Source organism: Leptosomus discolor, chromosome 4 (assembly GCF_034619465.1).
Source record: "Leptosomus discolor isolate bLepDis1 chromosome 4, bLepDis1.hap2, whole genome shotgun sequence".
Lineage (NCBI taxonomy): Eukaryota > Metazoa > Chordata > Aves > Leptosomiformes > Leptosomidae > Leptosomus > Leptosomus discolor.
The window spans coordinates 11819142-11831910 of NC_141394.1; positions in this window are offsets into that span (position 1 = coordinate 11819142).

The following is a 12769-nucleotide window of genomic DNA, read 5'->3' on the forward strand; positions in this document are numbered from 1 at the left end:
ACTTGTGGTTGAACCTGGCTGTGATCTCTGGGCCTGCCTGGCTCACCTTGCTCGAGTCCCTTGCGGGGGAGCCTGGGCAGTGAGGGTCCCTGCCCTGCCTCTGGGTTACGGTGCTTTGCTCCCAGTCCCTTGGGGAGCAGCTGGTCCTAGCTGGGCCCTGATACCCACCTACTGTTCACTTACCTGCTTGCTATAAACTTGAGCGCTGACTCCTGACAGTATTTTCTGGTTGCTATCTCACTCAAGGTATAATAAATTATGTTGATTTTAATTGGAAATAAATTTAGACATATTAAAATTGTGGGATTCAAGTAATAGCAGGGGAGACCTTTTGCTTTGCAATCTGTGTTTAAATAAAGGTGTTTTCAAACGGATTCTGTGAATTAATTTCTGGTGTCAGTAACAATATTGTCAGTTGGTACCCTCCTATAACATCCCCTCCTTACTGGGGTCTACTCACATAATGCTTCATCTCAGGATTTTTGAAGTAAAATACTCCCATGGACTCTAATGGTCATTAAATGATCAGATCCTGATTATGTTCACCTGTTTCACACCTTTTGACACAGAACCATTAAACCTCTGAGCTCAGAAGACTGGTGCACTATGCACATGCAAAAGGAATTTCATGTTGTAGGAATGGCAGCAGTGTCTTTGACACCTAGATGCTTGAAGATTGCCCTGTACCACAGGCCAGAAGAAAATCTTGGCAGTGTTTTTAATTTAAGCAATCTTGTTAAGGCATGTGAGATGGGGGGGGGGGGAAATCTGAGATTACACAAGTGAAAGTGTGATAGGGAAATCACCTGAGAGACTTCAGCATTAAGACCCTTGCAATCAACAATGTATTAGGGAAGTCATGCACAAGAGAAATAAATCATGCAAATCCTCCATTAGAAGTGTCACTTGGGCCAGCTCCTGGCAGGAAGTTCAGCTTTCAGCTAGAGTCTCTAACTGGCATTCCTACAAAAACAAAACAGGTTGTGTTGAAAACCAGCGTATCACCCACAGCTGAATTTCCTGGCTCAGAGATGTGGAGCAAAACCATAATCCAACTGAAATGTTTTTTTCTGTGTTAGTTTATTTGTTTATGAAATGCGATGAGGGTGAAATACGTTGCTTCAATCCTTTCCAGAGGATCGATAAGGTAGACGTATTTCAGAAAGGAAAAAGCAAGCCCTTGCTTTTCTGATTCCATTTTAGAAGGTTAAAGTGTCTAAAGTGTTAAAGATAAGATCACACCCATAATGTGCATCTTTTCATGCAAAATACACAGAATGAAGGTGAAGTTTCTTTCAAAGGTCTTCCATATCCACACTTTAAAGTATACTCGGTAACTCACTAATCCTACTTTGCAAGAAGAAAACCCAGTTTCACTTACATTGTCTGAGGCCAGTACTTGTTGTGACCAAAACCTGTGCCAGTACTTTATTTAATAATCACGTAACCCATGGCAATCCTCTGCTCCTGTTTTTTAAAGTGTTTATATTCTTTAATAAAATAAAAATATTAGTCACTCAGTTCTCAAGGCCTTTAAACTAACTTTCCTCCATGCTGTATACTTTAGAGTGTTTCTTTTTCTGAACCCCTAGAAAAAAGTCACTCAAACACATCTCCTGGGAGACAGGCAGCTTCAACCTCTGCAGCTATGAAATTTTCTAGAGGAGAAGTCAGACACAAGGGAATAAAACTTAAATCTTCAGAGGCAATTAATTTGCTCTGGAATCTGACCTTAGAGGATGACAACCTCATCTTTGATGAGATCTTTGCAGATCCTGGCCCAATCTACTCTCCCGGAGTCACGAAACGCTGCACCAAAGCCAAGAGTTGGACTGAACTCTCCAGGGTTCCAGGTTAACTCTTTAGGCATGCGATTCTATTTTCTCTGCGTTTATCGACCTTCCACATCATGTACATGCAATAAATCTAATTTACTTGCTGATTTTGTCCATGTACGTGCAATAAATCTGATTTATTTGCTGATTTTGTCCTGCTTTTTCCTTTCGCAAGGGACTTGCCTTAAGCTGAAAATTCCTATGTGGGCACTCCTAAAGTAAGTTAGCGAACTTGTCTTGATTATTGCTCTCACAGATACCCAGCAACTTCAACAGCAGTTATAAACGTGAACATCAGGCCACTTATTTATCTATCCACATGCAGATTCACAGGTATGACTTTAAATATCAAAGGCCATGTTGTTAACTTGCCTGCAGAATGTTAACATCACATCTCATACCAGATAACACTAGCTAGAAAACATGCACGTCTATGTTTTCTTCTCACAAAGTGATTTCATATCCTTGGTGTGTGCCTTAGACAAAATTTCTGTATTCAAGTACCCACACGGGAATGGGAGCTTCAGATCCAGATTCTGATCCGAGCTGTATGATTCAGACCTCCTCTTTGCTGCTTTGGACAAAAGCAAGTAGCTGCTGGTTGTGCAAGAGCGCTGAAGAGTGCCGCAAGGCTCTGTCTGATGTCAAAGAGCTGGGGCTCAGCAACAGGTCAGGGCGCGGAGCACCTCGGGCTGAGTCACCGCTACTGGTATTCATTTTTGCCTGAGGCAGTGTGCAAAAGCTTGGCTTCAGGTAAGTAGCCCGTTATTCCAGGTACTCTTCAAAAACCGGAAAATGGGATGCTTGCTGGTGCTAGAGTGTTACAACCCACTGTAAGTCCTGCAACAAAGGCTCTAAGATGCCTGTCTGGTCAGACTGCAGGCACCGCTAGACACCCCACATACGCACTCTGCCGTTCCTGACTTTTGTATGGGTATGCTGTCTGCTGCATTTCTGCTGAAAGAGAAGATCTAATGCATCCACTTACTGACCCTCTTACAGAGGCAGAAAACTCTTCTGAACCCGCTAATGAGCTACACCAGGAACTTCGGCTGAACGGTGGTGAAATGCCGCATGCTCGAGGCAGAAGCATTCTCACTCAGCAGAAATGTTAAAATGCTGATTGCTGCTGCTAGGCAGAAAGCTGTCCTGACAGAGGGTCCACCACTGCTCTTTCAAAATGACAGTGTCCTTGCTTGTGTGCCATTGTCACGGCTTGAGGGTGGGCCGGCCACTAACAAATGACAGACGCTCTCTATTAACCCCTCTACCCTCCCAAAAGGGAAAAGGAGAGAGAACAAACTTTATGGTTTGGAAAAGAAAATTAAAACAGCTTTAATGAAATAATAACAATAAAAGAAAAGATAATAATAAGAATACGGAAATAATGAAATATATCCAAAATGTACAAATATATACAACTAGATCCAAAACCAATACCAAACCCAACTCCCCCCACCCTGATGACGATACGTCACCACCACACTGCAGGGCTGGCACTGGGGCAGTCCCAGGCTGGACTGGGCAGCAGACAGGGACGGGATGCAGGAGCTGGACTCAGGCACTGGATTCAGGGATGCACGGATCGGGATCGACGCCAGAAGAACAGACAGAGTCCTCCTCAGATGTCGGCCATCGAAGAAGAGAGAGAGACCCTTGTGATCTCTCAGCTTTGTACTGAATATGATGTATATGGGATGGAATACTCTGTTGGTCAGGTTTGGGTCACCTGTCCGGTTCCCTCCTCCCTGCAGCTGCGACCTTTTTTGTGCTTGTGACCCTTTTCACTCCTGGCACCCCAACATGGAGTACAAGATTTAGCAGTGACCTTGGTCGCTATAAGAACAAGTATAAGCAAGGGCCTCTCTGCATCCCATTCCTTGGTACGAACTGTAAACACCAGGCCTTATCACTGCTGGGAGCAGTCACTGTCTGGAAAAACATGCTGCTGTTTCAGAAAGTGCTGGTAGTTAGAGGAGACTTCACTGAAAAGTTAAAGCACTAAACCAGAATTAGTTCTGGTTTAGCCCAAACCAGGACAGCCATTAGTGCAGAAGTGACTTCTTACACAGGGCTCCCAGGATGACACTGCGCAACACAATGAGATTGCGACGTGACGCGGGTATGATTTTATTGTCTTGCTGGAACTCATTACCAAGTTCCTGCCTCCCAGTAAAAGAATGACCTGAAAATGACATTAGATGTCCCCACAATGAATGATTCATTTTGAAACGAGCGATGGCTAGTACATGGCCTTGAGGATGAGTGGTTTTTAGGGGAAAGACAGCAAAGATGCAACATACCAGCATTGCCTTTTGCAGATAAACAGCACAGGGAGACACATTCACAGCCTGAAAGACACGAGGCACGTCTGAGAGCAACTCACCTTAGACAACACAGCTCTTCTGCCTCCAGCCTGCTTGTCTTCCCCTTATACCACAGCAGTCACATGCAACACAACGCTCTAGCTGTAATGCTACAGCTGGGATAGTAGATGTCAACTAGAAACAACAACAGTATGGTCTGACTGCTTCCTGAGCAGCACTGAGTGCCTGATACCTCCGCTGGCCGCTGTTGAGGGATTCAGTGTATTATTAGAGATATCCAGCACTCCTTAAGTCGCCCCCATTGCTGCTAGCAGGAAGAGCCAACATGACTTGCCATGAAATGAAGTGACCTATATGTTGGTACGGCTTAATAAAGACAGCTTTTGTTTTGTGATAAAAATGTCATTAGGTCTTGTAGTTCCATTTTGTCATATAACTTCATTTGGTGGCGCCTTAGTACTTTAAGGCTTTAGAGTAATCATCGCTAATCCTTCAGATGCTATCTGCCAGGTAAGTACCAGCATGCCTGATGCTTCATACAATGGGTTACAGTAAATCATTTTCTAGGCTATGTTGTTACAACTAAGGATGTAGTTTGAGACATACAGCTTTGGGGAAGGCAGCGTAGGAAGTTCCTATGCCTTCCTCAGCCCTAGACTCTTGTTCCTACCTCCACAGTGCAGCTTTTGTGCCGGCTCCTCAGTTATTTCACTACCGCTATCATAGAGCCAGAGCATAAAATGGGACCCCCTCAAATAAAAAAGGAAGAATTTAAAAATAAAATGACCAGCACTGGAATGAAAAAAACATGTCTGTAATAACGAGCACCTCAGAAATCTCAGCCCATTGCCATTCCCAGATCTCAAAATAAGTCCCAAAAGTCCTCCACTTGAAACTCTGACTTGACTGCATGTTAATGAGAAACACTATTCCTTTCTGGATTAATCTGTCCAGTCTAAATACAGTAAATTGGCACAGTAACTGCCGGTTATCGGGAAATGTCTTTGCTGCAGAGAAGAAGTAAGGAGCGGCCAATAAAGGAGGACTCCAAGGAACTCATCGTGGCACAACACAATGCGCCGTAATGTTCTGCCTAAACAGTAAAATGTAATTTTTAGTATCTTCAGAAGGGAAGCAATTCATTCATTGTCTGAACTTGTGCCACCTGGTGTACTCTTCTTACCTTCAACAAATCACATAAGTACTCAAAAAATGTATAGGAAAACCAAACTTCTTTGCTCTTATGCCTTCTGCTACAGACACATACTTTTCATCCGGAATTTCTTTTGGTAAATCATTACCATAAGGTTTGGCATTTCCTTTCAGACTGGTTTTTGAAAAGAGTAGGACATGCACTGGCTTATAGAGAATTACAAGCATTCTTCTCAGAATGCACTATGGTGAGTTTAAGACATGACACACAATTTTGAATTAGTAACTTTGGAAACAAGTATCACAAAACACTAATGAAAAAAGTACATGATGAAAAGTACTACTGCGATAGAAAGCTTTGCACGGGATCTTCTTGTCTGTCATGGCAGGAGTGTTCAGGCCACAGCAACAAAGAACACATCAGCTTTTTCATTCTGAATGTATGTTTCAGTAGGCAGTGCTTCACAGGTTGATGATAAATTGAGCTCTATCTTGAAACCGGACATAAAAGACTAAAAATTTCAATTAGGCTGCACAAATATCCTCCAGAATTCATTTTTCCCCTCCCCATCCAATTCTATACCTTGAAACTCAAGCCTTTTTACTCAAAGATTGTAATAACAAAGGCTATGAATTCAAGAGTAATCTGTAGCTATTCCCTTTCCCACACTTCTATAGCATACTTCAAAAACTCATGTGAAAGGTGAACAGAGTGACGCTCTAGTCAACAAGTGCACATCCTGCTCATTTTGCAACAGTAGCTGGAAGGAAATTGTTTTCAAACTCTGGTTTAGTAACCATTCCCTGTTCAAAAATACTGTTACATCTCCCTCACTAAAGCGCAGAACAAATCCTTATGAACTAAGAATTGCACAGTGTTTTACAACTACCCACCACTTAGAATGAGATAATGCACTTGAGCCCCTTCACTGCTCCTGGTACACAGAACCGGACCATTTTATTACCTGCAATACCTTCCAAAGTGACTTTCATTTCACAGAGGAGAGCACTGAAAAATTCCAGAAACACAGCTGAGAGGTGCCCTGTGTTTACAGAACCTTTGCAGTTGTTCCACATGTGTAACTTAAAAGTTTTCACTGAAGATGGCTCCAAGTTAACCCAATTGTACATAAGTACATACTTACCCAGGCTGGACAGTCGAATGCTTTGGATACGGGACTAGGTAATTACTCTTTACTATCACCTGAAAATCGTCTGTGTCCCAACTGTTTAGCTTGTTAGGCCTTCTGTGCTCATGAAGACTTTCGTCACTCTTCAAACACTCATCACACTCCACCTGCAATCAGTACCAAATTTGCAGTCAACATAGAAGTAACAATAAAGCTCATGTACAGTAGGAGGAGTGTTAGAGCAGCCATGTTACTGTGCTATGGGATTTTATAAGATTCAAGGTTGGACATAAGGTTCAAACTCTGAATGCCGTACACTGCCAAAGTAACTGCCACCACCCAACTGCTTTGCCAGGATCCCCGAATCACCCATTGTTACACATGACACAGAGTCACAGAGCCAGGTTCTGGCAAACACTTGACTACAGTTTTTGTAATGGTGCTCCTTGCTGGCCTGAGTAATGTCACTCTCCTGTTAGCACCCCAAAATAATTAGGTTGTTAGCATAAATCATACTGGGGCAACTGTGGCTGCAGCACCCTCAGTGGTATAGATCAAGATCCCAAAAGGAGGAGGCAAGGCAAAAACAAGATCACAGCTGCGGACTTCAGGAGAGCAGACATGGGTCTCTTCAGGGATCTGCTCAGAAGAATCCCATAGGACACCATCCTGGAGAGCACAGAGGTCCAGGAGCGCTGGTTGATTTTCAAGGATCCCCCCCCTGCCAAGCTCAGGAGTGGTCCATCCCAGCAAGCCGGAAATCAAGCAAAGGCAGCAGGAGGCCTGCATGGATTAATAAGGAGCTCCTGACAAAACTCTAACATAAACCAAAAGCATACAGAGGTTGTGAAGTCTCCATCCTTAGAGATACTCAAAACCCGAATTGACAAGGTCCTGAGCAACCTGCGCTAGCTAACCCTGCTTTGAAGAGCAAGGACGCCTGTGTGCACACGCGTATGGGTTTGTATGAGTGTGGACTGGGCGTTCTCCAGAGGACTCTTCCAACCTTGTTCTCTGATGTCTTTCTGTGAAACTGTGATTCTCCCTCTGGCTCAGGAAGAGGTAACGAAGTCTGGTTAGATGATACCTGCAATGCCATTGGACATCAGTATTTCTGACCCAGAGTGTTCATGCAATGAAAAATGAGAAAGGGAAAATGTTTTTAGTTGTGGTGACAGATTTGATGCTAGTACCAGAAAAGGTTAACTGGGGAAGTTCTCGCTCTCAAGGCTGTGCTACAAATCAGACAGTGAATGGCGAGCTTACAAGGTTTCTCCGTTTATTTCCTACCAGCTCTGACGAATATCTAGTCTCTAAGGTTTGCTCCATCAGACCTCCTGGGTAGTGGGAAAGTCAGAGTTGCTTTTAGACCATCTCAAAGAATCCTAAGAAGGACACACTAAGCATGAAGGAGAAAAAAAATTGTCTCAAAGTATCTCAAGTGCTTTAAGACTGGCAAATATTTAGGGGATTTGGTGGAACAGAACTTGGTCACCAAGTGCCTCAAGTAGAACAGTAAAACTAGAATACATGAAGACAATCTTCAAGAGAGAACCTCTTAAATCTCATCAAAGCCAAAAAACAGATGCAAATGTAAAGTCTAACCAAGAAGAAGAGGTCCTAAGTCTCTTGAATTTCCCACCTACTCTCTGACAGTCTCTGAGAAACTCTTCTGGAGAACATCTTACTACACAAGGAGTTTCTGTCCTCCAGAACTTCAGAAATCATGAAGATTTTGCAGAAGCAATGGAAACCTTTTCTGAAGAATATGTGTGATTGACAGTACGAACTTCATGAAAGACTGTCATCCAGCGTGCAGTCATGCATGCCACTACAGACATAAAAGATATGCTGGAATCAAAGTTTGTAACAACTCCTAACAGTCCCCAAGCTCTCCAGCGGTTATTACACTCAAGAAGAATGGGGAAGGGATATTGTTTTCCGTGGGTGGTTAAACATTCGGCTCAATGACTACACCGAGCGCACGCCTTACGCTCCTAACGGATGGTTTCCTCGTTACCTGTACTGGGATTGGATATATCAACAGGCTGGACTTAACAAACAGGTATTGGCAGATCTTCAGGAAAAAAGTGCTGGGGAAAATCAAACCCCTGGCTGATTTATATCCTTGATCTACTTTAAAGATTCAGACGTTTGGGTTTGGCACCGACCACTAATAGTCTGTGTCAACACAGCTGTTTATGCTATATTGAAGTGGGTAAATTCCTGTATTCTAATTACATTATTTTTTATAAAAGTAAATTAGCTCTGGGCTGAAAGTAAGTGAAACAGTGATATATAAGAGTAATTTTCACACCTTTCTTTGAATCCCAATGACAAATACTTCTCCTACAACAAATAGGAGAAGATGCCTTTTATTCAAAGAAAATCCAAGCCCAGAATGGACAAACACTGAAGCATAATACTGAAGCAAGGGTAGGGTAGGAATGGCAGAGGGAGACGAGGGCTTTCAGAAGTTCAGGACACACCTGAACTTGCAACAGGGAGGCCAGGGAGTAAGGGAGGGAGTGTGACCAAGTGCTACTCCCAAGTACCTTCTCCAGTCCTTTCCTTATTCTCAACTTCTGTTTCTGCTCAGTCCTCAAAGTATTGGCCTTGTCAAGTTCAATGAAGTATTCGTTTGAGTAACTCTTTGTTTCAGGTATTGTAATTGGTTTTCAGTTACTTACGGTGATTAATGAAAACAGGTATTTAATTATGATGAAAGAAATACTGAAATACTGGAAAGTCCCTGAGTAATCCTACTGCATTTTTTTTTCTTAAAAATGCAACTAATACAATATAAACCACAGTGGTCACTTTTTCTTTGAAGAAGTTGGTGCATGTTGAGCAGCATGACCATCCTGATCATGCTTCAGGCAGCATCCTGTCCTTTTTCTTACTTTTCTTCTTTTTTTCTTTTTTTTTCAACGCTACTTCCCTTTTTGGATGTGACTTCATTTCCTATGCAGTTACTACATACATGGGGAAACCCCAGGAATATACAAAGGCAGATATTTTCCATCAAACCTGATCAGTGAATGGCTTTTGATTGTATTGTGAATGGGCCAAAGGGCACGGAAAGGAAGGACTGCAATTTTGTACTCCTTCAGACTGATGAAAACTGTGAATGAACTTCTGAGTCAACTACCAATGTTCTGCTTGAGGCTCAGGGACTTTGTTGAATCAGTGCTCTATATCACCATTAATGAATTTTAGAAGTCCAGCTGCAAGGGGGGAGTATTAAATGCATAGTGCTAGGATCCAGAACAGCTACCACGATGAACAAAGGGAAATTAAGCTGGCTAACAGAAAATTCGGAAGCGAGAGGAAGAAGCAATAGCAATGGTTTTAGATGTGTTATGTAATTGTGCATTGCTGGAGCACTTGCTTCTGCTGCAGGGAGATCCACCTGCCAGGTCCTCTCAAGACAGAACTCAAAGATGCTTCACCTGCCTCTAAACCAGAGATTTCATCAGCAGTGTAGGCGGAAAAAAGTATTCACCAGCATAGGTGTTGCAACTGTAGTTCTCTGCAGCAAGAATCATGGTCCGCACGGAAAATACAGAAATAGGGATCATCACCTCCTGCACTGTGAGGAAGTAGCACTGTGGCACAGCAGAGCTCTGGCTCTCATCCTTGTTCTCAGAAGACTTTGTGCAACTTTATGACTAAATAATACTCCTTTGCTAAAGCACTTGCACAGTGACCTTTGTAACACCTGCCCAGTAAAGGACTGATTCAGAAAACACACTTCACTCCAAGCCGAGCACTTCTATTCAATGCAATTTCCATTCTTGTTAGTGGTGGTAAATATCAAGCATAACTAGCTTCAGGAAGAGGGGCAGAGACAACCACAGGAATCTTAGTGAGCCTTTCCTGAGAAGAAAGGCTTATTAAAATGAGTCAGGCTTTCAGAATTCCATATTAAGTAGACAGAATGAATCTTTCTATAGAGGGCTGACCCAGACACTGCTGAAGCTCATCAGGAAGATAGGTGATAAACATGTATCCCATGGCTGCATTTCTATTTACAGACGTTTATTCCGTACCTTTCATAGAAGTGTGACAGTTGGCAAACTTAAATTCTTGGGGTTTTGTTGCTGTCTAATTAAGAAATAGTTAGGGGGAAAAGACATATACTTGCGGTATTCGTAACTGTAAGTAAGTTCTGTCTTTGGCCCTCTCAAGTCATTCAAGTTGCCTCAGGTAAGGTTCACAGTAGAGACTGTCTCACTGCCATAATACAGCTTAGACCAAATACCCAGACTGCCACACAAGGATGCGAAGAAGCTGAGACATTTTCCTTTTGCAGATCACAAATATGCATAGATTTTGCATACAGGGTCACAGAAGTCTAAGAAAATAAGAGGAAGAATTTGCTTGAAGGAAATCAAAAGCTAAAGCAGGACTACCCTTTCCTGCTGAACCGAATATTCTTTAAAAAAAACCCAACAGGAGTTGTCACATTCACTGACTCAGCTGCTCCGCTATTTCTAAATGATCGTTTACATGTTTGGATCTAAAATTCCAGGCATGAGGCAGGATTTCTAAAGATACCAGTGAGCAACCACTGAGGGAGATGAGGACAGAGCAGTACAAGGGGATCCCCAGGGGAAAGAAACCCCCCATTGCTCATGGGAGCATAAGGAAATGTGAAGTTCCAGGTCACTCGCAAGTCAGGGAAAGTTGGGGAGAAGCATATAGAAAACCATCTGAGAAACTCCAATTTTCACACTTAGGTACCTCAAGCTCTCTCTTGCCCTTTGCTATGCTACAACATAATGGATGTAGGAGTCTTGATTAGTGGAATTAGCGAATTTTATGACTGCGTTAGCACCTACAGATTGAGTCAAACTAATTTAGCACGTACCAGTTTGCCATGGTGAGGGCAATGGATTTGGACAGGGACTTCTGTACCACACATCAGTGTCAAAAGTCGGATGCATGGTAGTCTGCATTCCTTTGTGTCACATATTGCTGATAAGCCCATCATTTCTCATAAATCTTATTACTTGGTAGGTGTTAAGGCACTCTTATGCCAAGAAAACTGAGGCTTCTCAGTAACTATATGTATGACCCTTACAACAAAGTGTTTATTTAGCTGGAGGCTACCAGATATTGTTCATGATACCCATATTTAAGGCTTAGGAATTATTCTCTTCAGCCAGAGACTGTATGCATTAGAAATGCAGCAGCTTTTAATCCACCTGGCTCGTGTCTCTTGGGTCCTGGTAAATAAACAGAAACAGCAGCTCCTCTCTTTTGCCCAAATGACAAGAGTTTACAATAAAACGTAATGTTTTAATTAATGGTTCATCTCTGTAACCACAAAAGGAATTTTATCTTTGTTGACTGTGGGTTTTTTGCAGTCTGAAGCTCACTACCCCTTAAATTACAAGGCAAAACACAAGCTCTGAACTCTGCAGTTGTTCCCATTGCTCCATATCAAGATTTAGTATACTGTAATCATTTTGTCATCTATGGTAGATGTAAGACCTCTAAGCCCTTTCTTTACATTTGAGTTGTAACATACAAGAGCCACAACCTTCTTACCTGTCTGGATCAAGAAAGCAGAAATAAAGCTTCCTTAAAACACAACAGGCAGTGATTTTACACAAAGAAGACAAAGTATAACACTTTCATTGCAGATACGGTACAGCAGCAATAATTTTATCTTTGAGTTAATGAAAATCATTAATGAAATTAAAGATGAAAAACAGTTTCTTGGGTTTATTTGGAAAAGAGGTCTACACTCCTCAGGCAATGCAATTCATATTTCCATTTTCTCCTTGTATGCAGGCCAGAAGACATTCCCACTGAAACTCTAGTGTGCTTTTCTGTAAACAGTCTGCTGTGCATGGAAACAGTGTGTTAGGGGGAAATAAAAACGAATAACCCAGTCAATGCTGCTGTCAGGCGACAGGACTACATTCGTAAAAAAGAGATCAACCTGGAGACGCGATAAAGGCCTACAGAATTGCGAAGGAGGTGGAAAACAGGGATAAGGATTAGTATCTACTGATACCTTTTTCTTGGTTTCCCATAGAAGAATCAGGAGGCAGCACATGAAACCAGGCTCAGAGTGGGAAACTACTAGGGATAAGTCTCAAACACATTTGGTCTTTTTTTACACATTCCTAGATGTCTGCCAATGGCCATGGTTGAAGAGAGGATGCTCCCTAGGCAGACCTGTGGTTTGACATAGAAGGGCTATAATTAAGTGCTTATGTGCTGATGTTAGCTAATCCAGCTACGTTCACTGCAAGACGGAAATTTACAGGAAAAATTACGGGTGCTTAATCCCACATCTACACATCTTATT